Below are 26,097 nucleotides of genomic sequence, written 5' to 3'. Positions count from 1 at the left end.
CCCTCTTTTCCACTTAATTAATCCCCAAACAGACATCCAGGTCCGAAGTAATCCACAAGACGATTTCAGCTCTGCTATATGAAGCTGACAGGGAGTGTCGTAGAACACGAGCGCTCTGTCTCAGCTCCACGCAGCAACTGAATTGAGCCATGCTGTCACCGGAGATTTCACTCAGGTAGTGCCTGCGTGTCTCTCTGTCTCTTTGTCTCATCTCTCTCACTCATCTTTGTAGCTGAATAATCTACTTCTGGTTTCTCTACTGCAACACAGAGGTCAAGATTACCAAATCTTCCTAGGTTTTTCATTACAGGCAGTGGCTCAATGGGTAGAGATGCTGCCTAAGGAGAATTAGTTCACGAGTTCAAGACGCGGCCGTCCCGGTAAAAAATTTAATTTAATTTATAATTTTAAAATATTATTATTTATTTATAATTTAATTTATTTATGCAGGGGAGGAGCAGGACATCAGCTGTGAGCCGTGGGACACACCTCTAAAATCGGAGCAGTTCACGGAATGAGGCTGCATTGCTCTCTCTTCTCTCTCCTCTATCGCTCAACCCTCCTCCATCTCCTAACTCTCCTCTCTCTCCTCTCTCGCCTCTCTCTTCTCTCTCCTCTCCCACTCTCCTTTCCCTCTCTCCTCTCTCTCTTTTTTCTCTCTCTTCTCTCTCTTTCCTCTCTCTCTCGCTCTCCTCTCTCTTCACTCTCTCTCCTTTTTCTCTCTCTTCTCTCTCTCTTTTCTCTCTTCTCTCTCTCCACTCTCTTTTCTCTCTCTACTCTCTCTCTCCTCTCTCTCTTCTCTCTCTTTGTCTCGTCTCTCTTCTGTCTCTCTCGCCTGTCTCTCTCGCCTGTCTCTCTCTTCTGTCTCTCTTCTGTCTCGTCTCTCTTCTGTCTCGTCTCTCTTCTGTCTCTCTTCTACCTCGTCTCTCTTCTGTCTCGTCTCTCTTCTGTCTCGTCTTCTGTCTCATCTCTCTTCTGTCTCGTCTCTCGTCTCTCTTCTGTCTCGTCTCTCGTCTCTCTTCTGTCTCATATCTCGTCTCTCTTCTGTCTCTCGTCTCTCGTCTCTCTTCTGTCTCTCGTCTCTCGTCTCTCTTCTGTCTCTCGTCTCTCGTCTCTCTTCTGTCTCTCGTCTCTCGTCTCTCTTCTGTCTCTCGTCTCTCGTCTCTCTTCTGACTCTCGTCTCTCGTCTCTCTTCTGACTCTCGTCTCTCGTCTCTCTTCTGTCTCTCGTCACTCGTCTCTCTTCTGTCTCTCATCTCTCTTCTGTCTCTCGTCTCTCGTCTCTCTTCTGACTCTCGTCTCTAGTCTCTCTTCTGACTCTCGTCTTCTGTCTCATCTCTCTTCTGTCTCGTCTCTCGTCTCTCGTTTCTCTTCTGTCTCTCGTCTCTCGTCTCTCTTCTGTCTCTCGTCTCTCTTCTGACTCTCGTCTCTCGTCTCTCTTCTGACTCTCGTCTCTCGTCTCTCTTCTGTCTCTCGTCTCTCTTCTGTCTCTCGTCTCTCGTCCCTCTTCTGTCTCTCGTCTCTCTTCTGTCTCTCGTCTCTCATCTCTCTTCTGTCTCTCGTCTGTCTCGTCTCTCTTCTGTCTCGTCTCTCTTCTGTCTCTCTTCTGTCTTGTCTCTCTTCTGTATCTCTTCTGTCTCGTCTCTCTTCTGTCTCGTCTCTCGTCTCTCTTCTGTCTCGTCTCTCGTCTCCCTTCTGTCTCGTCTCTCGTCTCTTGTCTCTCTTCTGTCTCGTCTCTTGTCTCTCGTCTCTCTTCTATCTCTCTTCTCTCGTCTCTCGTCTCTCTTCTGTCTCTTGTCTCTCTTCTGTCTCACATCTCTCTTCTGTCTCACGTCTCTCTTCTGTCTCTCATCTCTTTTCTCTCTTCTGTCTCGTCTCCCTTCTGTCTCGTCTCTCTTCTGTCTCGTCTCTCTTCTGTCACGTCTCTCGTCTCTTCTGTCTCGTCTCTCGTCTCTCTTCTGTCTCTCGTCTCTCTTTTGTCTCTCGTCTCTCTTCTGTCTCGTCTGTCGTCTCTCTTCTGTCTCTCGTCTTTCTTCTGTCTCTCGTCTCTCTTCTATCTCTCGTCTCTTGTCTCTCTTCTGTCTCTCGTCTCTCTTCTGTCTCTCGTCTCTTGTCTCTCTTCTGTCTCTCGTCTCTCGTCTCTCGTCTCTCTTCTGTCTCTCGTCTCTCTGCTGTCTCTCGTCTCTCTTCTGTCTCTTGTCACTCTTCTGTCTCTAGTCTCTTGTCTCTCTTCTGTCTCTCGTGTTTTGTCTCACTTCTGTCTCTCGTCTCTCGTCTCTCTTCTGTCTCTCGTCTCTCTTCTGTTTCTTGTCTGTCATCTCTTTTCTGTCTCTCATCTCTCTTCTGTCTCTCGTCTCTAGTCTCTCTGCTGTCTCTATTCTGTCTCTCGTCACTCTTCTGTCTCTAGTGTCTTGTCTTTCTTCTGTCTCTCATCTCTCGACCCTCTCTTCTGTCTCTCATGTCTCATCTCTCTTCTGTCTCTCGTCTCTCTTCTGTCTCTCGTCTCTGTTCTGTCTCTCTTCTGTGTCATCTCTCTTCTGTCTCGTCTCTCTTCTGTCTCGTCTCTCATCTCTCTTCTGTCTCGATTATCGTCTCTCTTCTGTCTCTCATCTCTCTTCTGTCTCTTGTCTCTCTTCTGTCTCGTCTCTCGTCTCTCGTCTCTCTGCTGTCTCTCGTCTCTCTTCTGTCTCTCGTCACTCTTCTGTCTCTAGTCTCTTGTCTCTCTTCTGTCTCTCGTCTTTCGTCTCTCTTCTGTCTCTCGTCTCTCGTCTCTCTTCTGTCTCTCGTCTCTCTTCTATCTCTCGTCTCTCATCTCTCTTCTGTCTCTCGTCTCTCTTCTGTCTCTCGTCTCTTGTCTCTCTTCTGTCTCTCGTCTCTCGTCTCTCGTCTCTCTTCTGTCTCTCGTCTCTCGTCTATTTTCTGTCTCTAATCTCTCGTCTCTTTTCTGTCTCTCGTCTCTCTGCTGTCTCTCGTCTCTCTTCTGTCTCTCGTCTCTCGTCTCTCTGCTGTCTCTCGTCTCTCTTCTGTCTCTTGTCACTCTTCTGTCTCTAGTCTCTTGTCTCTCTTCTGTCTCTCGTCTTTTGTCTCTCTTCTGTCTCTCGTCTCTCGTCTCTCTTCTGTCTCTCGTCTCTCTTCTGTTTCTTGTCTGTCATCTCTTTTCTGTCTCTCATCTCTCGTCTCTTTTCTGTCTCTCGTCTCTCTTCTGTCTCTCGTCTCTAGTCTCTCTGCTGTCTTTCTTCTGTCTCTTGTCACTCTTCTGTCTCTAGTGTCTTGTCTTTCTTCTGTCTCTCATCTCTCGTCTCTCTTCTGTCTCTCATGTCTCATCTCTCTTCTGTCTCTCGTCTCTCTTCTGTCTCTCGTCTCTCTTCCGTCTCTCTTCTGTGTCATCTCTCTTCTGTCTCGTCTCTCTTCTGTCTCGTCTCTCGTCTCTCTTCTGTCTCGATTATCGTCTCTCTTCTGTCTCTCATCTCTCTTCTGTCTCTTGTCTCTCTTCTGTCTCGTCTCTCGTCTCTCGTCTCTCTGCTGTCTCTCGTCTCTCGTCTCTCTTCTGTCTCTCGTCACTCTTCTGTCTCTAGTCTCTTGTCTCTCTTCTGTCTCTCGTCTTTCGTCTCTCTTCTGTCTCTCGTCTCTCGTCTCTCTTCTGTATCTCGTCTCTCTTCTGTTTCTTGTCTGTCATCTCTTTTCTGTCTCTCGTCTCTCCTCTGTCTCTCGTCTCTCATCTCTCTGCTGTCTCTCGTCTCTCTGCTGTCTCTTGTCTCTCTTCTGTCTCTCGTCACTCTTCTGTCCCTAGTCTCTTGTCTTTCTTCTGTCTCTCGTCTCTCGTCTCTCTTCTGTCTCTCATGTCTCATCTCTCTTCTGTCTCTCGTCTCTTTTCTGTCTCTCGTCTCTCTTCTGTCTCTCTTCTGTGTCGTCTCTCTTCTGTCTCGTCTCTCGTCTCTCTTCTGTCTCTCGTCTCTCGTCTCTCTGCTGTCTCTCGTCTCTCTTCTGTCTCTCGTTACTCTTCTGTCTCTAGTCTCTTGTCTCTCTTCTGTCTGGTCTCTCTTCTGTCTCTCGTCTCTCTTCTGTCTCGTCTCTCGTCTCTCTCCTGTCTCTCGTCTCTCTTCTGTCTCTCGTCTCTCTTCTGTCTCTCGCTTCTCTTCTGTCTCTCGTCTCTCTTCTCTTTTCTGTCTCGTCTGTCGTCTCTCTTCTGTCTCTCGTCTCTCTTCTGTCTCTCGTCACTCTTCTGTCTCTAGTCTCTTGTCTCTCTTCTGTCTCTCATCTTTCGACTCTCTTCTGTCTCTCGTCTCTCGTCTCTCTTCTGTCTCTCGTCTCTCTTCTGTTTCTTGTCTGTCATCTCTTTTCTGTCTCTCGTCTCTCTTCTGTCTCTCGTCTCTCTTCTGTTTCTTGTCTGTCATCTCTTTTCTGTCTCTCGTCTCTCTTCTGTCTCTCGTCTCTCATCTCTCTGCTGTCTCTCGTCTCTCTTCTGTCTCTCGTCTCTCTTCTCTCTTCTGTCTCTCATGTCTCGTCTCTCTTCTGTCTCTCGTCTCTCTTCTGTCTCTCGTCTCTCTTCTGTCTCTCTTCTGTGTCGTCTCTCTTCTGTCTCGTCTTTCGTCTCTCTTCTGTCTCTCGTCTCTCGTCTCTCTGCTGTCTCTCGTCTCTCTTCTGTCTCTCGTCACTCTTCTGTCTCTAGTCTCTTGTCTCTCTTCTGTCTCTCTTCTGTCTGGTCTCTCTTCTGTCTCTCGTCTCTCTTCTGTCTCGTCTCTCGTCTCTCTCCTGTCTCTCGTCTCTCTTCTGTCTCTCGTCTCCCTTCTGTCTCTTGTTTCTCTTCTGTCTCTCGTCTCTCTTCTCTTTTCTGTCTCATCTTTCGTCTCTCTTCTGTCTCTCGTCTCTCGTCTCTCGTCTCTCTTCTGTCTCTCGTCTCTCTTCTGTTTCTTGTCTGTCATCTCTTTTCTGTCTCTCGTCACTCTTCTGTCTCTCGTCTCTCATCTCTCTGCTGTCTCTCGTCTCTCTGCTGTCTCTCGTCTCTCTTCTGTCTCTCGTCACTCTTCTGTCTCTAGTCTCTTGTCTTTCTTCTGTCTCTCGTCTCTCGTCTCTCTTCTCTCTTCTGTCTCTCGTCTCTCTTCTGTTTCTTGTCTGTCATCTCTTTTCTGTCTCTCGTCACTCTTCTGTCTCTCGTCTCTCATCTCTCTGCTGTCTCTCGTCTCTCTGCTGTCTCTCGTCTCTCTTCTGTCTTTCGTCACTCTTCTGTCTCTAGTCTCTTGCCTTTCTTCTGTCTCTCGTCTCTCGTCTCTCTTCTGTTTCTCATGTCTCGTCTCTCTTCTGTCTCTCGTCTCTCTTCTGTCTCTCGTCTCTCTTCTGTCTCTCTTCTGTGTCGTCTCTCTTCTGTCCTGTCTCTCGTCTCTTGTCTCTCTTCTGTCTCTCGTCTCTCGTCTCTCGTCTCTCTTCTGTCTCTCGTCTCTCGTCTCTCTGCTGTCTCTCGTCTCTCTTCTGTCTCTTGTCACTCTTCTGTCTCTAGTCTCTTGTCTCTCTTCTGTCTCTCGTCTTTTGTCTCTCTTCTGTCTCTCGTCTCTCGTCTCTCTTCTGTCTCTCGTCTCTCTTCTGTTTCTTGTCTGTCATCTCTTTTCTGTCTCTCATCTCTCGTCTCTTTTCTGTCTCTCATCTCTCTTCTGTCTCTCGTCTCTAGTCTCTCTGCTGTCTCTATTCTGTCTCTCGTCACTCTTCTGTCTCTAGTGTCTTGTCTTTCTTCTGTCTCTCATCTCTCGACCCTCTCTTCTGTCTCTCATGTCTCATCTCTCTTCTGTCTCTCGTCTCTCTTCTGTCTCTCGTCTCTGTTCTGTCTCTCTTCTGTGTCATCTCTCTTCTGTCTCGTCTCTCTTCTGTCTCGTCTCTCATCTCTCTTCTGTCTCGATTATCGTCTCTCTTCTGTCTCTCATCTCTCTTCTGTCTCTTGTCTCTCTTCTGTCTCGTCTCTCGTCTCTCGTCTCTCTGCTGTCTCTCGTCTCTCTTCTGTCTCTCGTCACTCTTCTGTCTCTAGTCTCTTGTCTCTCTTCTGTCTCTCGTCTTTCGTCTCTCTTCTGTCTCTCGTCTCTCGTCTCTCTTCTGTCTCTCGTCTTTCTTCTATCTCTCGTCTCTCGTCTCTCTTCTGTCTCTCGTCTCTCTTCTGTCTCTCGTCTCTTGTCTCTCTTCTGTCTCTCGTCTCTCGTCTCTCGTCTCTCTTCTGTCTCTCGTCTCTCGTCTATTTTCTGTCTCTAATCTCTCGTCTCTTTTCTGTCTCTCGTCTCTCTGCTGTCTCTCGTCTCTCTTCTGTCTCTCGTCTCTCGTCTCTCTGCTGTCTCTCGTCTCTCTTCTGTTTCTTGTCACTCTTCTGTCTCTAGTCTCTTGTCTCTCTTCTGTCTCTCGTCTTTTGTCTCTCTTCTGTCTCTCGTCTCTCGTCTCTCTTCTGTCTCTCGTCTCTCTTCTGTTTCTTGTCTGTCATCTCTTTTCTGTCTCTCATCTCTCGTCTCTTTTCTGTCTCTCGTCTCTCTTCTGTCTCTCGTCTCTAGTCTCTCTGCTGTCTTTCTTCTGTCTCTTGTCACTCTTCTGTCTCTAGTGTCTTGTCTTTCTTCTGTCTCTCATCTCTCGTCTCTCTTCTGTCTCTCATGTCTCATCTCTCTTCTGTCTCTCATCTCTCTTCTGTCTCTCGTCTCTCTTCCGTCTCTCTTCTGTGTCATCTCTCTTCTGTCTCGTCTCTCTTCTGTCTCGTCTCTCGTCTCTCTTCTGTCTCGATTATCGTCTCTCTTCTGTCTCTCATCTCTCTTCTGTCTCTTGTCTCTCTTCTGTCTCGTCTCTCGTCTCTCGTCTCTCTGCTGTCTCTCGTCTCTCGTCTCTCTTCTGTCTCTCGTCACTCTTCTGTCTCTAGTCTCTTGTCTCTCTTCTGTCTCTCGTCTTTCGTCTCTCTTCTGTCTCTCGTCTCTCGTCTCTCTTCTGTCTCTCGTCTCTCTTCTGTTTCTTGTCTGTCATCTCTTTTCTGTCTCTCGTCTCTCTTCTGTCTCTCGTCTCTCATCTCTCTGCTGTCTCTCGTCTCTCTGCTGTCTCTTGTATCTCTTCTGTCTCTCGTCACTCTTCTGTCCCTAGTCTCTTGTCTTTCTTCTGTCTCTCGTCTCTCGTCTCTCTTCTGTCTCTCATGTCTCATCTCTCTTCTGTCTCTCGTCTCTTTTCTGTCTCTCGTCTCTCTTCTGTCTCTCTTCTGTGTCGTCTCTCTTCTGTCTCGTCTCTCGTCTCTCTTCTGTCTCTCGTCTCTCGTCTCTCTGCTGTCTCTCGTCTCTCTTCTGTCTCTCGTTACTCTTCTGTCTCTAGTCTCTTGTCTCTCTTCTGTCTCTCTTCTGTCTGGTCTCTCTTCTGTCTCTCGTCTCTCGTCTGTCTCGTCTCTCGTCTCTCTCCTGTCTCTCGTCTCTCTTCTGTCTCTCGTCTCTCTTCTGTCTCTCGTTTCTCTTCTGTCTCTCGTCTCTCTTCTCTTTTCTGTCTCGTCTGTCATCTCTCTTCTGTCTCTCGTCTCTCTTCTGTCTCTCGTCACTCTTCTGTCTCTAGTCTCTTGTCTCTCTTCTGTCTCTCATCTTTCGACTCTCTTCTGTCTCTCGTCTCTCGTCTCTCTTCTGTCTCTCGTCTCTCTTCTGTTTCTTGTCTGTCATCTCTTTTCTGTCTCTCGTCTCTCTTCTGTCTCTCGTCTCTCTTCTGTTTCTTGTCTGTCATCTCTTTTCTGTCTCTCGTCTCTCTTCTGTCTCTCGTCTCTCATCTCTCTGCTGTCTCTCGTCTCTCTTCTGTCTCTCGTCTCTCTTCTCTCTTCTGTCTCTCATGTCTCGTCTCTCTTCTGTCTCTCGTCTCTCTTCTGTCTCTCGTCTCTCTTCTGTCTCTCTTCTGTGTCGTCTCTCTTCTGTCTCGTCTTTCGTCTCTCTCCTGTCTCTCGTCTCTCTTCTGTCTCTCGTCTCTCTTCTGTCTCTCGTTTCTCTTCTGTCTCTCGTCTCTCTTCTCTTTTCTGTCTCGTCTGTCATCTCTCTTCTGTCTCTCGTCTCTCTTCTGTCTCTCGTCACTCTTCTGTCTCTAGTCTCTTGTCTCTCTTCTGTCTCTCATCTTTCGACTCTCTTCTGTCTCTCGTCTCTCGTCTCTCTTCTGTCTCTCGTCTCTCTTCTGTTTCTTGTCTGTCATCTCTTTTCTGTCTCTCGTCTCTCTTCTGTCTCTCGTCTCTCTTCTGTTTCTTGTCTGTCATCTCTTTTCTGTCTCTCGTCTCTCTTCTGTCTCTCGTCTCTCATCTCTCTGCTGTCTCTCGTCTCTCTTCTGTCTCTCGTCTCTCTTCTCTCTTCTGTCTCTCATGTCTCGTCTCTCTTCTGTCTCTCGTCTCTCTTCTGTCTCTCGTCTCTCTTCTGTCTCTCTTCTGTGTCGTCTCTCTTCTGTCTCGTCTTTCGTCTCTCTTCTGTCTCTCGTCTCTCGTCTCTCTGCTGTCTCTCGTCTCTCTTCTGTCTCTCGTCACTCTTCTGTCTCTAGTCTCTTGTCTCTCTTCTGTCTCTCTTCTGTCTGGTCTCTCTTCTGTCTCTCGTCTCTCTTCTGTCTCGTCTCTCGTCTCTCTCCTGTCTCTCGTCTCTCTTCTGTATCTCGTCTCCCTTCTGTCTCTTGTTTCTCTTCTGTCTCTCGTCTCTCTTCTCTTTTCTGTCTCATCTTTCGTCTCTCTTCTGTCTCTCGTCTCTCGTCTCTCGTCTCTCTTCTGTCTCTCGTCTCTCTTCTGTTTCTTGTCTGTCATCTCTTTTCTGTCTCTCGTCACTCTTCTGTCTCTCGTCTCTCATCTCTCTGCTGTCTCTCGTCTCTCTGCTGTCTCTCGTCTCTCTTCTGTCTCTCGTCACTCTTCTGTCTCTAGTCTCTTGTCTTTCTTCTGTCTCTCGTCTCTCGTCTCTCTTCTCTCTTCTGTCTCTCGTCTCTCTTCTGTTTCTTGTCTGTCATCTCTTTTCTGTCTCTCGTCACTCTTCTGTCTCTCGTCTCTCATCTCTCTGCTGTCTCTCGTCTCTCTGCTGTCTCTCGTCTCTCTTCTGTCTTTCGTCACTCTTCTGTCTCTAGTCTCTTGCCTTTCTTCTGTCTCTCGTCTCTCGTCTCTCTTCTGTTTCTCATGTCTCGTCTCTCTTCTGTCTCTCGTCTCTCTTCTGTCTCTCGTCTCTCTTCTGTCTCTCTTCTGTGTCGTCTCTCTTCTGTCCTGTCTCTCGTCTCTTGTCTCTCTTCTGTCTCTCGTCTCTCGTCTCTCGTCTCTCTTCTGTCTCTCGTCTCTCGTCTCTCTGCTGTCTCTCGTCTCTCTTCTGTCTCTTGTCACTCTTCTGTCTCTAGTCTCTTGTCTCTCTTCTGTCTCTCGTCTTTTGTCTCTCTTCTGTCTCTCGTCTCTCGTCTCTCTTCTGTCTCTCGTCTCTCTTCTGTTTCTTGTCTGTCATCTCTTTTCTGTCTCTCATCTCTCGTCTCTTTTCTGTCTCTCGTCTCTCTTCTGTCTCTCGTCTCTAGTCTCTCTGCTGTCTCTCTTCTGTCTCTCGTCACTCTTCTGTCTCTAGTGTCTTGTCTTTCTTCTGTCTCTCATCTCTCGACCCTCTCTTCTGTCTCTCATGTCTCATCTCTCTTCTGTCTCTCGTCTCTTTTCTGTCTCTCGTCTCTCTGCTGTCTCTTATCTCTCGTCTCTCTTCTGACTCTCGTCTCTCTTCTGTCTCTCTTCTCTCTTCTGTCTCGTCTGTCATCTCTCTTCTGTCTCTCGTCTCTCGTCTCTCTGCTGTCTCTCATCTCTCGTCTCTCTTCTGACTCTCGTCTCTCTTCTGTCTCTTGTCTCTCTTCTGTTTCTTGTCTGTCATCTCTTTTCTGTCTCTCGTCACTCTTCTGTCTCTCGTCTCTCATCTCTCTGCTGTCTCTCGTCTCTCTGCTGTCTCTCGTCTCTCTTCTGTCTTTCGTCACTCTTCTGTCTCTAGTCTCTTGCCTTTCTTCTGTCTCTCGTCTCTCGTCTCTCTTCTGTTTCTCCTGTCTCGTCTCTCTTCTGTCTCTCGTCTCTCTTCTGTCTCTCGTCTCTCTTCTGTCTCTCTTCTGTGTCGTCTCTCTTCTGTCCTGTCTCTCGTCTCTTGTCTCTCTTCTGTCTCTCGTCTCTCGTCTCTCGTCTCTCTTCTGTCTCTCGTCTCTCGTCTCTCTGCTGTCTCTCGTCTCTCTTCTGTCTCTTGTCACTCTTCTGTCTCTAGTCTCTTGTCTCTCTTCTGTCTCTCGTCTTTTGTCTCTCTTCTGTCTCTCGTCTCTCGTCTCTCTTCTGTCTCTCGTCTCTCTTCTGTTTCTTGTCTGTCATCTCTTTTCTGTCTCTCATCTCTCGTCTCTTTTCTGTCTCTCGTCTCTCTTCTGTCTCTCGTCTCTAGTCTCTCTGCTGTCTCTCTTCTGTCTCTCGTCACTCTTCTGTCTCTAGTGTCTTGTCTTTCTTCTGTCTCTCATCTCTCGACCCTCTCTTCTGTCTCTCATGTCTCATCTCTCTTCTGTCTCTCGTCTCTTTTCTGTCTCTCGTCTCTCTGCTGTCTCTTATCTCTCGTCTCTCTTCTGACTCTCGTCTCTCTTCTGTCTCTCTTCTCTCTTCTGTCTCGTCTGTCATCTCTCTTCTGTCTCTCGTCTCTCGTCTCTCTGCTGTCTCTCATCTCTCGTCTCTCTTCTGACTCTCGTCTCTCTTCTGTCTCTTGTCTCTCTTCTGTCTCTCGTCTCTCTTCTGTCTCTTGTCTCTCATCTCTCTTCTGTCTCTCATCTCTCGTCTATTTTCTGTCTCTCATCTCTCGTCTCTTTTCTGTCTCTCGTCTCTCTGCTGTCTCTCGTCTCTCGTCTCTCTTCTGTCTCTCGTCACTCTTCTGTCTCTAGTCTCTTGTCTTTCTTCAGTCTCTCATCTCTCGTCTCTCTTCTGTCTCTCATGTCTCATCTCTCTTCTGTCTCTCATCTCTCTTCTGTCTCTCGTCTCTCTTCTGTCTCTCTTCTGTGTCGTCTCTCTTCTGTCTCGTCTCTCTTCTGTCTCGTCTCTCGTCTCTCTTCTGTCTCGTTTATCGTCTCTCTTCTGTCTCTCGTCTCTCGTCTCTCGTCTCTCTTCTGTCTCTCGTCTCTCGTCTCTCTGCTGTCTCTCGTCTCTCTTCTGTCTCTTGTCACTCTTCTGTCTCTAGTCTCTTGTCTCTCTTCTGTCTCTCGTGTTTTGTCTCTCTTCTGTCTCTCGTCTCTCTTCTGTCTCTCGTCTCTCTTCTGTTTCTTGTCTGTCATCTCTTTTCTGTCTCTCATCTCTCTTCTGTCTCTCGTCTCTAGTCTCTCTGCTGTCTCTATTCTGTCTCTCGTCACTCTTCTGTCTCTAGTGTCTTGTCTTTCTTCTGTCTCTCATCTCTCGACCCTCTCTTCTGTCTCTCATGTCTCATCTCTCTTCTGTCTCTCGTCTCTCTTCTGTCTCTCGTCTCTCTTCTGTCTCTCTTCTGTGTCATCTCTCTTCTGTCTCGTCTCTCTTCTGTCTCGTCTCTCATCTCTCTTCTGTCTCGATTATCGTCTTTCTTCTGTCTCTCATCTCTCTTCTGTCTCTTGTCTCTCTTCTGTCTCGTCTCTCGTCTCTCTGCTGTCTCTCGTCTCTCTTCTGTCTCTCGTCACTCTTCTGTCTCTAGTCTCTTGTCTCTCTTCTGTCTCTCGTCTTTCGTCTCTCTTCTGTCTCTCGTCTCTCTTCTGTCTCTCGTCTCTCTTCTATCTCTCGTCTCTCGTCTCTCTTCTGTCTCTCGTCTCTCTTCTGTCTCTCGTCTCTTGTCTCTCTTCTGTCTCTCGTCTCTCGTCTCTCGTCTCTCTTCTGTCTCTCGTCTCTCGTCTATTTTCTGTCTCTCATCTCTCGTCTCTTTTCTGTCTCTCGTCTCTCTGCTGTCTCTCGTCTCTCTTCTGTCTCTCGTCTCTCGTCTCTCTGCTGTCTCTCGTCTCTCTTCTGTCTCTTGTCACTCTTCTGTCTCTAGTCTCTTGTCTCTCTTCTGTCTCTCGTCTTTTGTCTCTCTTCTGTCTCTCGTCTCTCGTCTCTCTTCTGTCTCTCGTCTCTCTTCTGTTTCTTGTCTGTCATCTCTTTTCTGTCTCTCATCTCTCGTCTCTTTTCTGTCTCTCGTCTCTCTTCTGTCTCTCGTCTCTAGTCTCTCTGCTGTCTTTCTTCTGTCTCTTGTCACTCTTCTGTCTCTAGTGTCTTGTCTTTCTTCTGTCTCTCATCTCTCGTCTCTCTTCTGTCTCTCATGTCTCATCTCTCTTCTGTCTCTCGTCTCTCTTCTGTCTCTCGTCTCTCTTCCGTCTCTCTTCTGTGTCATCTCTCTTCTGTCTCGTCTCTCTTCTGTCTCGTCTCTCGTCTCTCTTCTGTCTCGATTATCGTCTCTCTTCTGTCTCTCATCTCTCTTCTGTCTCTTGTCTCTCTTCTGTCTCGTCTCTCGTCTCTCTGCTGTCTCTCGTCTCTCGTCTCTCTTCTGTCTCTCGTCACTCTTCTGTCTCTAGTCTCTTGTCTCTCTTCTGTCTCTCGTCTTTCGTCTCTCTTCTGTCTCTCGTCTCTCGTCTCTCTTCTGTCTCTCGTCTCTCTTCTGTTTCTTGTCTGTCATCTCTTTTCTGTCTCTCGTCTCTCTTCTGTCTCTCGTCTCTCATCTCTCTGCTGTCTCTCGTCTCTCTGCTGTCTCTTGTCTCTCTTCTGTCTCTCGTCACTCTTCTGTCTCTAGTCTCTTGTCTTTCTTCTGTCTCTCGTCTCTCGTCTCTCTTCTGTCTCTCATGTCTCATCTCTCTTCTGTCTCTCGTCTCTTTTCTGTCTCTCGTCTCTCTTCTGTCTCTCTTCTGTGTCGTCTCTCTTCTGTCTCGTCTCTCGTCTTTCTTCTGTCTCTCGTCTCTCGTCTCTCTGCTGTCTCTCGTCTCTCTTCTGTCTCTCGTTACTCTTCTGTCTCTAGTCTCTTGTCTCTCTTCTGTCTCTCTTCTGTCTGGTCTCTCTTCTGTCTCTCATCTCTCTTCTGTCTCGTCTCTCGTCTCTCTCCTGTCTCTCGTCTCTCTTCTGTCTCTCGTCTCTCTTCTGTCTCTCGTTTCTCTTCTGTCTCTCGTCTCTCTTCTCTTTTCTGTCTCGTCTGTCGTCTCTCTTCTGTCTCTCGTCTCTCTTCTGTCTCTCGTCACTCTTCTGTCTCTAGTCTCTTGTCTCTCTTCTGTCTCTCATCTTTCGACTCTCTTCTGTCTCTCGTCTCTCGTCTCTCTTCTGTCTCTCGTCTCTCTTCTGTTTCTTGTCTGTCATCTCTTTTCTGTCTCTCGTTTCTCTTCTGTCTCTCGTCTCTCTTCTGTTTCTTGTCTGTCATCTCTTTTCTGTCTCTCGTCACTCTTCTGTCTCTCGTCTCTCATCTCTCTGCTGTCTCTCGTCTCTCTGCTGTCTCTCGTCTCTCTTCTGTCTTTCGTCACTCTTCTGTCTCTAGTCTCTTGCCTTTCTTCTGTCTCTCGTCTCTCGTCTCTCTTCTGTTTTTCATGTCTCGTCTCTCTTCTGTCTCTCGTCTCTCTTCTGTCTCTCGTCTCTCTTCTGTCTCTCTTCTGTGTCGTCTCTCTTCTGTCCTGTCTCTCGTCTCTTGTCTCTCTTCTGTCTCTCGTCTCTCATCTCTCGTCTCTCTTCTGTCTCTCGTCTCTCGTCTCTCTGCTGTCTCTCGTCTCTCTTCTGTCTCTTGTCACTCTTCTGTCTCTAGTCTCTTGTCTCTCTTCTGTCTCTCGTCTTTTGTCTCTCTTCTGTCTCTCGTCTCTCGTCTCTCTTCTGTCTCTCGTCTCTCTTCTGTTTCTTGTCTGTCATCTCTTTACTGTCTCTCATCTCTCGTCTCTTTTCTGTCTCTCGTCTCTCTTCTGTCTCTCGTCTCTAATCTCTCTGCTGTCTCTCTTCTGTCTCTCGTCACTCTTCTGTCTCTAGTGTCTTGTCTTTCTTCTGTCTCTCATCTCTCGACCCTCTCTTCTGTCTCTCATGTCTCATCTCTCTTCTGTCTCTCGTCTCTTTTCTGTCTCTCGTCTCTCTGCTGTCTCTTATCTCTCGTCTCTCTTCTGACTCTCGTCTCTCTTCTGTCTCTCTTCTCTCTTCTGTCTCGTCTGTCATCTCTCTTCTGTCTCTCGTCTCTCGTCTCTCTGCTGTCTCTCATCTCTCGTCTCTCTTCTGACTCTCGTCTCTCTTCTGTCTCTTGTCTCTCTTCTGTCTCTCGTCTCTCTTCTGTCTCTTGTCTCTCATCTCTCTTCTGTCTCTCATCTCTCGTCTATTTTCTGTCTCTCATCTCTCGTCTCTTTTCTGTCTCTCGTCTCTCTGCTGTCTCTCGTCTCTCGTCTCTCTTCTGTCTCTCGTCACTCTTCTGTCTCTAGTCTCTTGTCTTTCTTCAGTCTCTCATCTCTCGTCTCTCTTCTGTCTCTCATGTCTCATCTCTCTTCTGTCTCTCGTCTCTCTTCTGTCTCTCGTCTCTCTTCTGTCTCTCTTCTGTGTCGTCTCTCTTCTGTCTCGTCTCTCTTCTGTCTCGTCTCTCGTCTCTCTTCTGTCTCGTTTATCGTCTCTCTTCTGTCTCTCGTCTCTCGTCTCTCGTCTCTCTTCTGTCTCTTGTCTCTCTGCTGTCTCTCGTCTCTCTTCTGTCTCTTGTCACTCTTCTGTCTCTAGTCTCTTGTCTCTCTTCTGTCTCTCGTGTTTTGTCTCTCTTCTGTCTCTCGTCTCTCGTCTCTCTTCTGTCTCTCGTCTCTCTTCTGTTTCTTGTCTGTCATCTCTTTTCTGACTCTCATCTCTCTTCTGTCTCTCGTCTCTAGTCTCTCTGCTGTCTCTATTCTGTCTCTCGTCACTCTTCTGTCTCTAGTGTCTTGTCTTTCTTCTGTCTCTCATCTCTCGACCCTCTCTTCTGTCTCTCATGTCTCATCTCTCTTCTGTCTCTCGTCTCTCTTCTGCCTCTCGTCTCTCTTCTGTCTCTCTTCTGTGTCATCTCTCTTCTGTCTCGTCTCTCTTCTGTCTCGTCTCTCATCTCTCTTCTGTCTCGATTATCGTCTCTCTTCTGTCTCTCATCTCTCTTCTGTCTCTTGTCTCTCTTCTGTCTCGTCTCTCGTCTCTCGTCTCTCTGCTGTCTCTCGTCTCTCTTCTGTCTCTCGTCACTCTTCTGTCTCTAGTCTCTTGTCTCTCTTCTGTCTCTCGTCTTTCGTCTCTCTTCTGTCTCTCGTCTCTCGTCTCTCTTCTGTCTCTCGTCTCTCTTCTATCTCTCGTCTCTCGTCTCTCTTCTGTCTCTCGTCTCTCTTCTGTCTCTCGTCTCTTGTCTCTCTTCTGTCTCTCGTCTCTCGTCTCTCGTCTCTCTTCTGTCTCTCGTCTCTCGTCTATTTTCTGTCTCTCATCTCTCGTCTCTTTTCTGTCTCTCGTCTCTCTGCTGTCTCTCGTCTCTCTTCTGTCTCTCGTCTCTCGTCTCTCTGCTGTCTCTCGTCTCTCTTCTGTCTCTTGTCACTCTTCTGTCTCTAGTCTCTTGTCTCTCTTCTGTCTCTCGTCTTTTGTCTCTCTTCTGTCTCTCGTCTCTCCTCTGTCTCTCGTCTCTCTTCTGTTTCTTGTCTGTCATCTCTTTTCTGTCTCTCATCTCTCGTCTCTTTTCTGTCTCTCGTCTCTCTTCTGTCTCTCGTCTCTAGTCTCTCTGCTGTCTTTCTTCTGTCTCTTGTCACTCTTCTGTCTCTAGTGTCTTGTCTTTCTTCTGTCTCTCATCTCTCGTCTCTCTTCTGTCTCTCATGTCTCATCTCTCTTCTGTCTCTCGTCTCTCTTCTGTCTCTCGTCTCTCTTCCGTCTCTCTTCTGTGTCATCTCTCTTCTGTCTCGTCTCTCTTCTGTCTCGTCTCTCGTCTCTCTTCTGTCTCGATTATCGTCTCTCTTCTGTCTCTCATCTCTCTTCTGTCTCTTGTCTCTCTTCTGTCTCGTCTCTCGTCTCTCGTCTCTCTGCTGTCTCTCGTCTCTCGTCTCTCTTCTGTCTCTCGTCACTCTTCTGTCTCTAGTCTCTTGTCTCTCTTCTGTCTCTCGTCTTTCGTCTCTCTTCTGTCTCTCGTCTCTCTTCTGTCTCTCGTCTCTCTTCTGTTTCTTGTCTGTCATCTCTTTTCTGTCTCTCGTCTCTCTTCTGTCTCTCGTCTCTCATCTCTCTGCTGTCTCTCGTCTCTCTGCTGTCTCTTGTCTCTCTTCTGTCTCTCGTCACTCTTCTGTCTCTAGTCTCTTGTCTTTCTTCTGTCTCTCGTCTCTCTTCTGTCTCTCATGTCTCATCTCTCTTCTGTCTCTCGTCTCTTTTCTGTCTCTCGTCTCTCTTCTGTCTCTCTTCTGTGTCGTCTCTCTTCTGTCTCGTCTCTCGTCTCTCTTCTGTCTCTCGTCTCTCGTCTCTCTGCTGTCTCTCGTCTCTCTTCTGTCTCTCGTTACTCTTCTGTCTCTAGTCTCTTGTCTCTCTTCTGTCTCTCTTCTGTCTGGTCTCTCTTCTGTCTCTCGTCTCTCTTCTGTCTCGTCTCTCGTCTCTCTCCTGTCTCTCGTCTCTCTTCTGTCTCTCGTCTCTCTTCTGTCTCTCGTTTCTCTTCTGTCTCTCGTCTCTCTTCTCTTTTCTGTCTCGTCTGTCGTCTCTCTTCTGTCTCTCGTCTCTCTTCTGTCTCTCGTCACTCTTCTGTCTCTAGTCTCTTGTCTCTCTTCTGTCTCTCATCTTTCGACTCTCTTCTGTCTCTCGTCTCTCGTCTCTCTTCTGTCTCTCGTCTCTCTTCTGTTTCTTGTCTGTCATCTCTTTTCTGTCTCTCGTTTCTCTTCTGTCTCTCGTCTCTCTTCTGTTTCTTGTCTGTCATCTCTTTTCTGTCTCTCGTCTCTCTTCTGTCTCTCGTCTCTCATCTCTCTGCTGTCTCTCGTCTCTCTTCTGTCTCTCGTCTCTCTTCTCTCTTCTGTCTCTCATGTCTCGTCTCTCTTCTGTCTCTCGTCTCTCTTCTGTCTCTCGTCTCTCTTCTGTCTCTCTTCTGTGTCGTCTCTCTTCTGTCTCGTCTTTCGTCTCTCTTCTGTCTCTCGTCTCTCGTCTCTCTGCTGTCTCTCGTCTCTCTTCTGTCTCTCGTCACTCTTCTGTCTCTAGTCTCTTGTCTCTCTTCTGTCTCTCTTCTGTCTGGTCTCTCTTCTGTCTCTCGTCTCTCTTCTGTCTCATCTCTCGTCTCTCTCCTGTCTCTCGTCTCTCTTCTGTCTCTCGTCTCCCTTCTGTCTCTTGTTTCTCTTCTGTCTCTCGTCTCTCTTCTCTTTTCTGTCTCATCTTTCGTCTCTCTTCTGTCTCTCGTCTCTCGTCTCTCGTCTCTCTTCTGTCTCTCGTCTCTCTTCTGTTTCTTGTCTGTCATCTCTTTTCTGTCTCTCGTCACTCTTCTGTCTCTCGTCTCTCATCTCTCTGCTGTCTCTCGTCTCTCTGCTGTCTCTCGTCTCTCTTCTGTCTCTCGTCACTCTTCTGTCTCTAGTCTCTTGTCTTTCTTCTGTCTCTCGTCTCTCGTCTCTCTTCTCTCTTCTGTCTCTCGTCTCTCTTCTGTTTCTTGTCTGTCATCTCTTTTCTGTCTCTCGTCACTCTTCTGTCTCTCGTCTCTCATCTCTCTGCTGTCTCTCGTCTCTCTGCTGTCTCTCGTCTCTCTTCTGTCTTTCGTCACTCTTCTGTCTCTAGTCTTTTGCCTTTCTTCTGTCTCTCGTCTCTCGTCTCTCTTCTGTTTCTCATGTCTCGTCTCTTTTCTGTCTCTCGTCTCTCTTCTGTCTCTCGTCTCTCTTCTGTCTCTCTTCTGTGTCGTCTCTCTTCTGTCCTGTCTCTCATCTCTTGTCTCTCTTCTGTCTCTCGTCTCTCGTCTCTCGTCTCTCTTCTGTCTCTCGTCTCTCGTCTCTCTGCTGTCTCTCGTCTCTCTTCTGTCTCTTGTCACTCTTCTGTCTCTAGTCTCTTGTCTCTCTTCTGTCTCTCGTCTTTTGTCTCTCTTCTGTCTCTCGTCTCTCGTCTCTCTTCTGTCTCTCGTCTCTCTTCTGTTTCTTGTCTGTCATCTCTTTTCTGTCTCTCATCTCTCGTCTCTTTTCTGTCTCTCGTCTCTCTTCTGTCTCTCGTCTCTAGTCTCTCTGCTGTCTCTCTTCTGTCTCTCGTCACTCTTCTGTCTCTAGTGTCTTGTCTTTCTTCTGTCTCTCATCTCTCAACCCTCTCTTCTGTCTCTCATGTCTCATCTCTCTTCTGTCTCTCGTCTCTTTTCTGTCTCTCGTCTCTCTGCTGTCTCTTATCTCTCGTCTCTCTTCTGACTCTCGTCTCTCTTCTGTCTCTCTTCTCTCTTCTGTCTCGTCTGTCATCTCTCTTCTGTCTCTCGTCTCTCGTCTCTCTGCTGTCTCTCATCTCTCGTCTCTCTTCTGACTCTCGTCTCTCTTCTGTCTCTTGTCTCTCTTCTGTCTCTCGTCTCTCTTCTGTCTCTTGTCTCTCATCTCTCTTCTGTCTCTCATCTCTCGTCTATTTTCTGTCTCTCATCTCTCGTCTCTTTTCTGTCTCTCGTCTCTCTGCTGTCTCTCGTCTCTCGTCTCTCTTCTGTCTCTCGTCACTCTTCTGTCTCTAGTCTCTTGTCTTTCTTCAGTCTCTCATCTCTCGTCTCTCTTCTGTCTCTCATGTCTCATCTCTCTTCTGTCTCTCGTCTCTCTTCTGTCTCTTGTCTCTCTTCTGTCTCTCTTCTGTGTCGTCTCTCTTCTGTCTCGTCTCTCTTCTGTCTCGTCTCTCGTCTCTCTTCTGTCTCGTTTATCGTCTCTCTTCTGTCTCTCGTCTCTCTTCTGTCTCTTGTCTCTCTTCTGTCTCTCGTCTCTCTTCTGTCTCTCGTCTCTTGTCTCTCTTCTGTTTCTCGTCTCTCTTCTGTCTCTCGTCTCTCATCTCTCTTCTGTCTCTCGTCTCTCTTCTGTCTCTCGTCTCTCGTCTATTTTCTGTCTCTCATCTCTCATCTCTTTTCTGTCTCTTGTCTCTCTGCTGTCTCTCGTCTCTCGTCTCTCTTCTGTCTCTCGTCTCTCTTCTGTCTCTCGTCTCTTGTCTCTCTTCTGTCTCTTGTCTCTCATCTCTCTTCTGTCTCTCGTCTCTCTTCTGTCTCTCGTCTCTCGTCTATTTTCTGTCTCTCATCTCTCATCTCTTTTCTGTCTCTTGTCTCTCTGCTGTCTCTCGTCTCTCGTCTCTCTTCTGTCTCTCGTCACTCTTCTGTCTCTAGTCTCTTGCCTTTCTTCTGTCTCTCATCTCTCGTCTCTCTTCTGTCTCTCATGTCTCATCTCTCTTCTGTCTCTCGTCTCTCTTCTGTCTCTCGTCTCTCTTCTGTCTCTCTTCTGTGTCGTCTCTTTTCTGTCTCGTCTCTCTTCTGTCTCGTCTCTCGTCTCTCTTCTGTCTCGTTTATCGTCTCTCTTCTGTCTCTCGTCTTTCTTCTGTCTCTTGTCTCTCTTCTGTCTCGTCTCTCGTCTCTCTGCTGTCTCTCGTCTCTCGTCTCTCTTCTGTCTCTCGTCTCTCTTCTGTTTCTTGTCTGTCATCTCTTTTCTGTCTTTCATCTCTCGTCTCTTTTCTGTCTCTCGTCTCTCTGCTGTCTCTCATCTCTCGTCTCTCTTCTGACTCTCGTCTCTCTTCTGTCTCTCGTCTCTCTTCTGTCTCTCTTCTCTCTTCTGTCTCGCCTGTCATCTCTCTTCTGTCTCTCGTCTCTCGTCTCTCTGCTGTCTCTCATCTCTCGTCTCTCTTCTGACTCTCGTCTCTCTTCTGTCTCTCGTCTCTCTTCTGTCTCTCGTCTCTCTTCTCTCTTCTTATAGACAAAAAAGACTGACTGCACTCCTCGACCTGACGTGTGAACAGGTGCATAACTGAACATGACATAAAATACAAAAAAAAATACAAAAAAACAGTTTGCACTCTGATAATGCTAAAGTATGGAAACCATGAATATGTGAACATGGACCTGCATTACTGCTAAGGAAAATCTGAGAAAAATGAGATATTTAGCATATATAAATGGCCATTTGTATATCTGCCCAGTTGCCCCTTCACGGCATATCTCGTAACTGGGTCCCTGACGCTATGCTGAAGCCTCTCTCTAGGTTAAAAACCTCCTGTGTATGGGCAAGTAGGAACCTGCTATATAGGATAAGATTACCTGTGGCAACTGGGGGAAGGGTGCACGGTCAGAAGGTATGACCCTCTTCATATAGACAAAAAAGACTGACTGCACTCCTCGACCTGACGTGTGAACAGGTGCATAACTGAACATGACATAAAATACAAAAAAACAGTTTGCACTCTGATAATGCTAAAGTATAGAAACCATGAATATGATTTTCCTTAGCAGTAATGCAGGTCCATGTTCACATATTCATGGTTTCCATACTTTAGCATTATCAGAGTGCAAACTGTTTTTTTGTATTTTATGTCATGTTCAGTTATGCACCTGTTCACACGTCAGGTCGAGGAGTGCAGTCAGTCTTTTTTGTCTATATGAAGAGGGTCATACCTTCTGACCGTGCACCCTTCCCCCAGTTGCCACAGGTAATCTTATCCTATATAGCAGGTTCCTACTTGCCCATACACAGGAGGTTTTTAACCTAGAGAGAGGCTTCAGCATAGCGTCAGGGACCCAGTTACGAGATATGCCGTGAAGGGGCAACTGGGCAGATATACAAATGGCCATTTATATATGCTAAATATCTAATTTTTCTCAGATTTTCCTTAGCAGTAATGCAGGTCCATGTTCACATATTCATGGTTTCCATACTTTAGCATTATCAGAGTGCAAACTGTTTTTTTGTATTCTCTTCTCTCTTCTGTCTCGTCTGTCATCTCTCTTCTGTCTCTCGTCTCTCTGCTTTTTTCAAAATGCTAAAGTCTGGCTCACTGGTCAACTAGGTGCACCGAGAAAAATCAGCATATAGTAAGGTGAGCTCGGGCACACAGAATGAAAGTCTGAGACAAAATGATGCTGGTGAAACAATCCGCTTATTTTTTATTTTTTGGTGCAAAGGTCAAAAATAGATGCAATTTTTTCTAACGTTTCGGCCCCTATCTATAGGCCTTCGTCAGAGACATCTACAATGAAACAATACAGAAAGAAAAATAATGTTCACAAAAGAATTATCATAATGTCACACATCTGCAGCATGAAAAATAAGTGAGAACGATTCACATGATATGCACCGGAAAATACATCTGGATATTTGAACAGGCCATGAAATAAAGAATGTACATATTCCATAAAATACATGTTAGTTTTTCTTGATTATATAATACATATCATAGGAGAAACAGACCGCCTAAAGGAAGATGCAAGAACGTACCTATATGGTAAAAGGATAAATATGCAAGGTTCCCACATAGAGGAGATCCAAATATAACAAATGAAATGCCTAAAAAAATAGACATGGATTTTATTATAATGTAACCCAGCATATAATACAAAGGGACATTTATTTGCGAAGAAGAGTGTATACCTCTGCACAGTGTGGCCGCGACGGGGAACCAGAGAAATAGCAGCAGAGATACAGGAACGAGGTCAAAAAAAATTTGTACCAGATGGTTAGAGAAAGATAAGTAAGGTAAAAAATGAAGAAAGTAGAAAGAGAGAAAAAATAGAAAAAAATAAACAGAGATAAAATGTTCCAAAAAAGAAAGAATAAAAATAAAAATAACAATAAAACTACCTTTGCTGTTGATCAGATATCAATATATCGGAAAAGGACTCCTGCTCCAGAGGTAGGTATGTATATTATGATATCCACTAGTCAATGCTGTGATAGAAAGTATATAACAAAAGCAGTTATGTAATCCGATCCCATTCCAAAGACCATCAATGATAGTATCAAGTAATGTACGTACCCACAGGGTATCTCATACCATGAGGTCGATAACCACCTCCAATTACAGGGGTAACCCAATATCCTTGTACTAAAGCCTAGCAGTATAAACAAATACCAATATATAAGTATATATCTGCAAAAGATGGACAACCCTGTAATAATGTAAAAAACCACAAACCGCATAAGGGTGGAATGGATCTATGTAGGTCTGCTGGTGGTACTGCAATCCTAATAACCCAATCAACGAGAAAGGCTTGATATGGCTGATGAATACACTATGAAACAATGTACCGAAAAAAGTACATATATCAAATGTATACATCCAACGATCAAAAATCAGGAGTCGTAGGTATTCAAAAGATAATACATACCGCCTAGAGAAAGAGCTAACTGCACATAGGTATCTACAAGAGTAGTCACCTGAGGGGTTACAATACCACCTTATATCACAATGTTTTACCTGCAAGATGTATGGAAAGAGATCTATCACAGATCGGCAGCATAAGAAAAAAGAAAGTGCAAAATCAATTCAACACACCTGATCAGCTGTTGAAACATAAAGGTGAAAGATTCAAATAGGGCTCGTCACATGCCTGAAAGTAAAGGATAGGTGAGAGATGGGAATCAACAAACATGCATGGAAAGATAGTCAGAGGCCATGGACGTAACTATACCTGAGGAGCGTGAGAATCTCAAAAGTATGGGTTGTGACCGCTGTCTCCCAGTGGATCGCCGTAGTGTACTAAGGCTGTGGGAAGCCCGCCTTTTTATACAGACCAAATCAGCTGTGAACAAGGATTGGTGATGTCAGGACTTGCCGTGGTGCGGGATGCCCATGCGCGGAGGAGCCAAAGGGGCTCATCGGCGCATGCGCCTGCCGCATCCCCAGACAGCCCATGTGCATGACAGGACGTGACGATAATGGTGGGGCGGGACATCCTGTTAGTGAACCGCACCGTGAAACGCTCCTTCGCCCATGCGCAGACGGGCCCACAGGCCGATCGGCGCATGCGCAAATGGCGATTATCCGAAACATAAGGAAAAGGAGAAACGGGCCGGGCGCACGCGCAGACTGGCCGTGGTATAGGACATGACCGCGCATGAGCGGGCTCACTTCTCCCCAGTGCATGAGGCCGGCAGGGCATTCCGTGTAGTCCCTATAACATCTGTGATGTGTGATCGTGCAACCGTCACAGCGCCTATAAAAAAGAAGAAAAAGAGAAGAATATTAGATTTAGTCACTAAAAGGTGGTGAAATGACCAGATTAACAGTAGTGAAAGATATGAAGAAGACTTATAGGGTAAAAGGAGGAGGACAAGGAGCAGGAATAAAAAGGTCATGGAATAAAAAGTAAACGAGAAAAGAGAAAATAAACAAAAATAAAGAATAACAATAAATAAAAAGCGAATTAAATTAATGGAAACAAAAATAGAATTAAATCAAAAAATCAGAACCAAAACAACAAATGAATTATAGAAAGTAAATCTAGGTAACGAAAAAACTAATAATAAAATAAAAAATAAAAAAATACAAAAATAAAACAAAAAGTAAAAAAGAAAAAAAGAAAAAAAGGGGAGAAAAGAGGAAATAACAAAAAAGAAAAGGAAAACAAATAAAAGAAAAGATAGGAAAAAGAAAGAGAGAACAAGAAGAAGAAATATTCAGACCATAATGTCATATAGGATAAATCCCCGATTGAAAAATTATTCACTCTAGACAAAGACCTCGTATTCACGATTAAGACCCAATGGTTCTAATGTTTGTAGGGTATATATCCAAAAGGCCTCCCGTTCTTTTAATTTCTGTATCCTGTTGCCACCTCTCCTAGGTTGTGCCACATGTTCAAGAACTTGGTATCTCAATTGTGCTACCGTGTGACCCATCTGATGGAAATGTGCTGGAATAGGTAAGAGAGTCTGCTTACACCTAATGGTTGATTTATGTTTACTAATGCGGTCCCGGATATGCTGGGTAGTCTTTTCTTCTTTTCTTCTTTTTTTCTTTTTTACTTTTTGTTTTATTTTTGTATTTTTTTATTTTTTATTTTATTATTAGTTTTTTCGTTACCTAGATTTACTTTCTATAATTCATTTGTTGTTTTGGTTCTGATTTTTTGATTTAATTCTATTTTTGTTTCCATTAATTTAATTCGCTTTTTATTTATTGTTATTCTTTATTTTTGTTTATTTTCTCTTTTCTCGTTTACTTTTTATTCCATGACCTTTTTATTCCTGCTCCTTGTCCTCCTCCTTTTACCCTATAAGTCTTCTTCATATCTTTCACTACTGTTAATCTGGTCATTTCACCACCTTTTAGTGACTAAATCTAATATTCTTCTCTTTTTCTTCTTTTTTATAGGCGCTGTGACGGTTGCACGATCACACATCACAGATGTTATAGGGACTACACGGAATGCCCTGCCGGCCTCATGCACTGGGGAGAAGTGAGCCCGCTCATGCGCGGTCATGTCCTATACCACGGCCAGTCTGCGCGTGCGCCCGGCCCGTTTCTCCTTTTCCTTATGTTTCGGATAATCGCCATTTGCGCATGCGCCGATCGGCCTGTGGGCCCGTCTGCGCATGGGCGAAGGAGCGTTTCACGGTGCGGTTCACTAACAGGATGTCCCGCCCCACCATTATCGTCACGTCCTGTCATGCACATGGGCTGTCTGTGGATGCGGCAGGCGCATGCGCCGATGAGCCCCTTTGGCTCCTCCGCGCATGGGCATCCCGCACCACGGCAAGTCCTGACATCACCAATCCTTGTTCACAGCTGATTTGGTCTGTATAAAAAGGCGGGCTTCCCACAGCCTTAGTACACTACGGCGATCCACTGGGAGACAGCGGTCACAACCCATACTTTTGAGATTCTCACGCTCCTCAGGTATAGTTACGTCCATGGCCTCTGACTATCTTTCCATGCATGTTTGTTGATTCCCATCTCTCACCTATCCTTTACTTTCAGGCATGTGACGAGCCCTATTTGAATCTTTCACCTTTATGTTTCAACAGCTGATCAGGTGTGTTGAATTGATTTTGCACTTTCTTTTTTCTTATGCTGCCGATCTGTGATAGATCTCTTTCCATACATCTTGCAGGTAAAACATTGTGATATAAGGTGGTATTGTAACCCCTCAGGTGACTACTCTTGTAGATACCTATGTGCAGTTAGCTCTTTCTCTAGGCGGTATGTATTATCTTTTGAATACCTACGACTCCTGATTTTTGATCGTTGGATGTATACATTTGATATATGTACTTTTTTCGGTACATTGTTTCATAGTGTATTCATCAGCCATATCAAGCCTTTCTCGTTGATTGGGTTATTAGGATTGCAGTACCACCAGCAGACCTACATAGATCCATTCCACCCTTATGCGGTTTGTGGTTTTTTACATTATTACAGGGTTGTCCATCTTTTGCAGATATATACTTATATATTGGTATTTGTTTATACTGCTAGGCTTTAGTACAAGGATATTGGGTTACCCCTGTAATTGGAGGTGGTTATCGACCTCATGGTATGAGATACCCTGTGGGTACGTACATTACTTGATACTATCATTGATGGTCTTTGGAATGGGATCGGATTACATAACTGCTTTTGTTATATACTTTCTATCACAGCATTGACTAGTGGATATCATAATATACATACCTACCTCTGGAGCAGGAGTCCTTTTCCGATATATTGATATCTGATCAACAGCAAAGGTAGTTTTATTGTTATTTTTATTTTTATTCTTTCTTTTTTGGAACATTTTATCTCTGTTTATTTTTTTCTATTTTTTCTCTCTTTCTACTTTCTTCATTTTTTACCTTACTTATCTTTCTCTAACCATCTGGTACAAATTTTTTTTGACCTCGTTCCTGTATCTCTGCTGCTATTTCTCTGGTTCCCCGTCGCGGCCACACTGTGCAGAGGTATACACTCTTCTTCGCAAATAAATGTCCCTTTGTATTATATGCTGGGTTACATTATAATAAAATCCATGTCTATTTTTTTAGGCATTTCATTTGTTATATTTGGATCTCCTCTATGTGGGAACCTTGCATATTTATCCTTTTACCATATAGGTACGTTCTTGCATCTTCCTTTAGGCGGTCTGTTTCTCCTATGATATGTATTATATAATCAAGAAAAACTAACATGTATTTTATGGAATATGTACATTCTTTATTTCATGGCCTGTTCAAATATCCAGATGTATTTTCCGGTGCATATCATGTGAATCGTTCTCACTTATTTTTCATGCTGCAGATGTGTGACATTATGATAATTCTTTTGTGAACATTATTTTTCTTTCTGTATTGT

The sequence above is a fragment of the Anomaloglossus baeobatrachus genome, chromosome 4 (assembly GCF_048569485.1).
Source record: "Anomaloglossus baeobatrachus isolate aAnoBae1 chromosome 4, aAnoBae1.hap1, whole genome shotgun sequence".
In the NCBI taxonomy this organism is placed as follows: Eukaryota; Metazoa; Chordata; class Amphibia; order Anura; family Aromobatidae; genus Anomaloglossus; species Anomaloglossus baeobatrachus.
Note: the sequence above shows the minus strand (reverse complement) of the source record.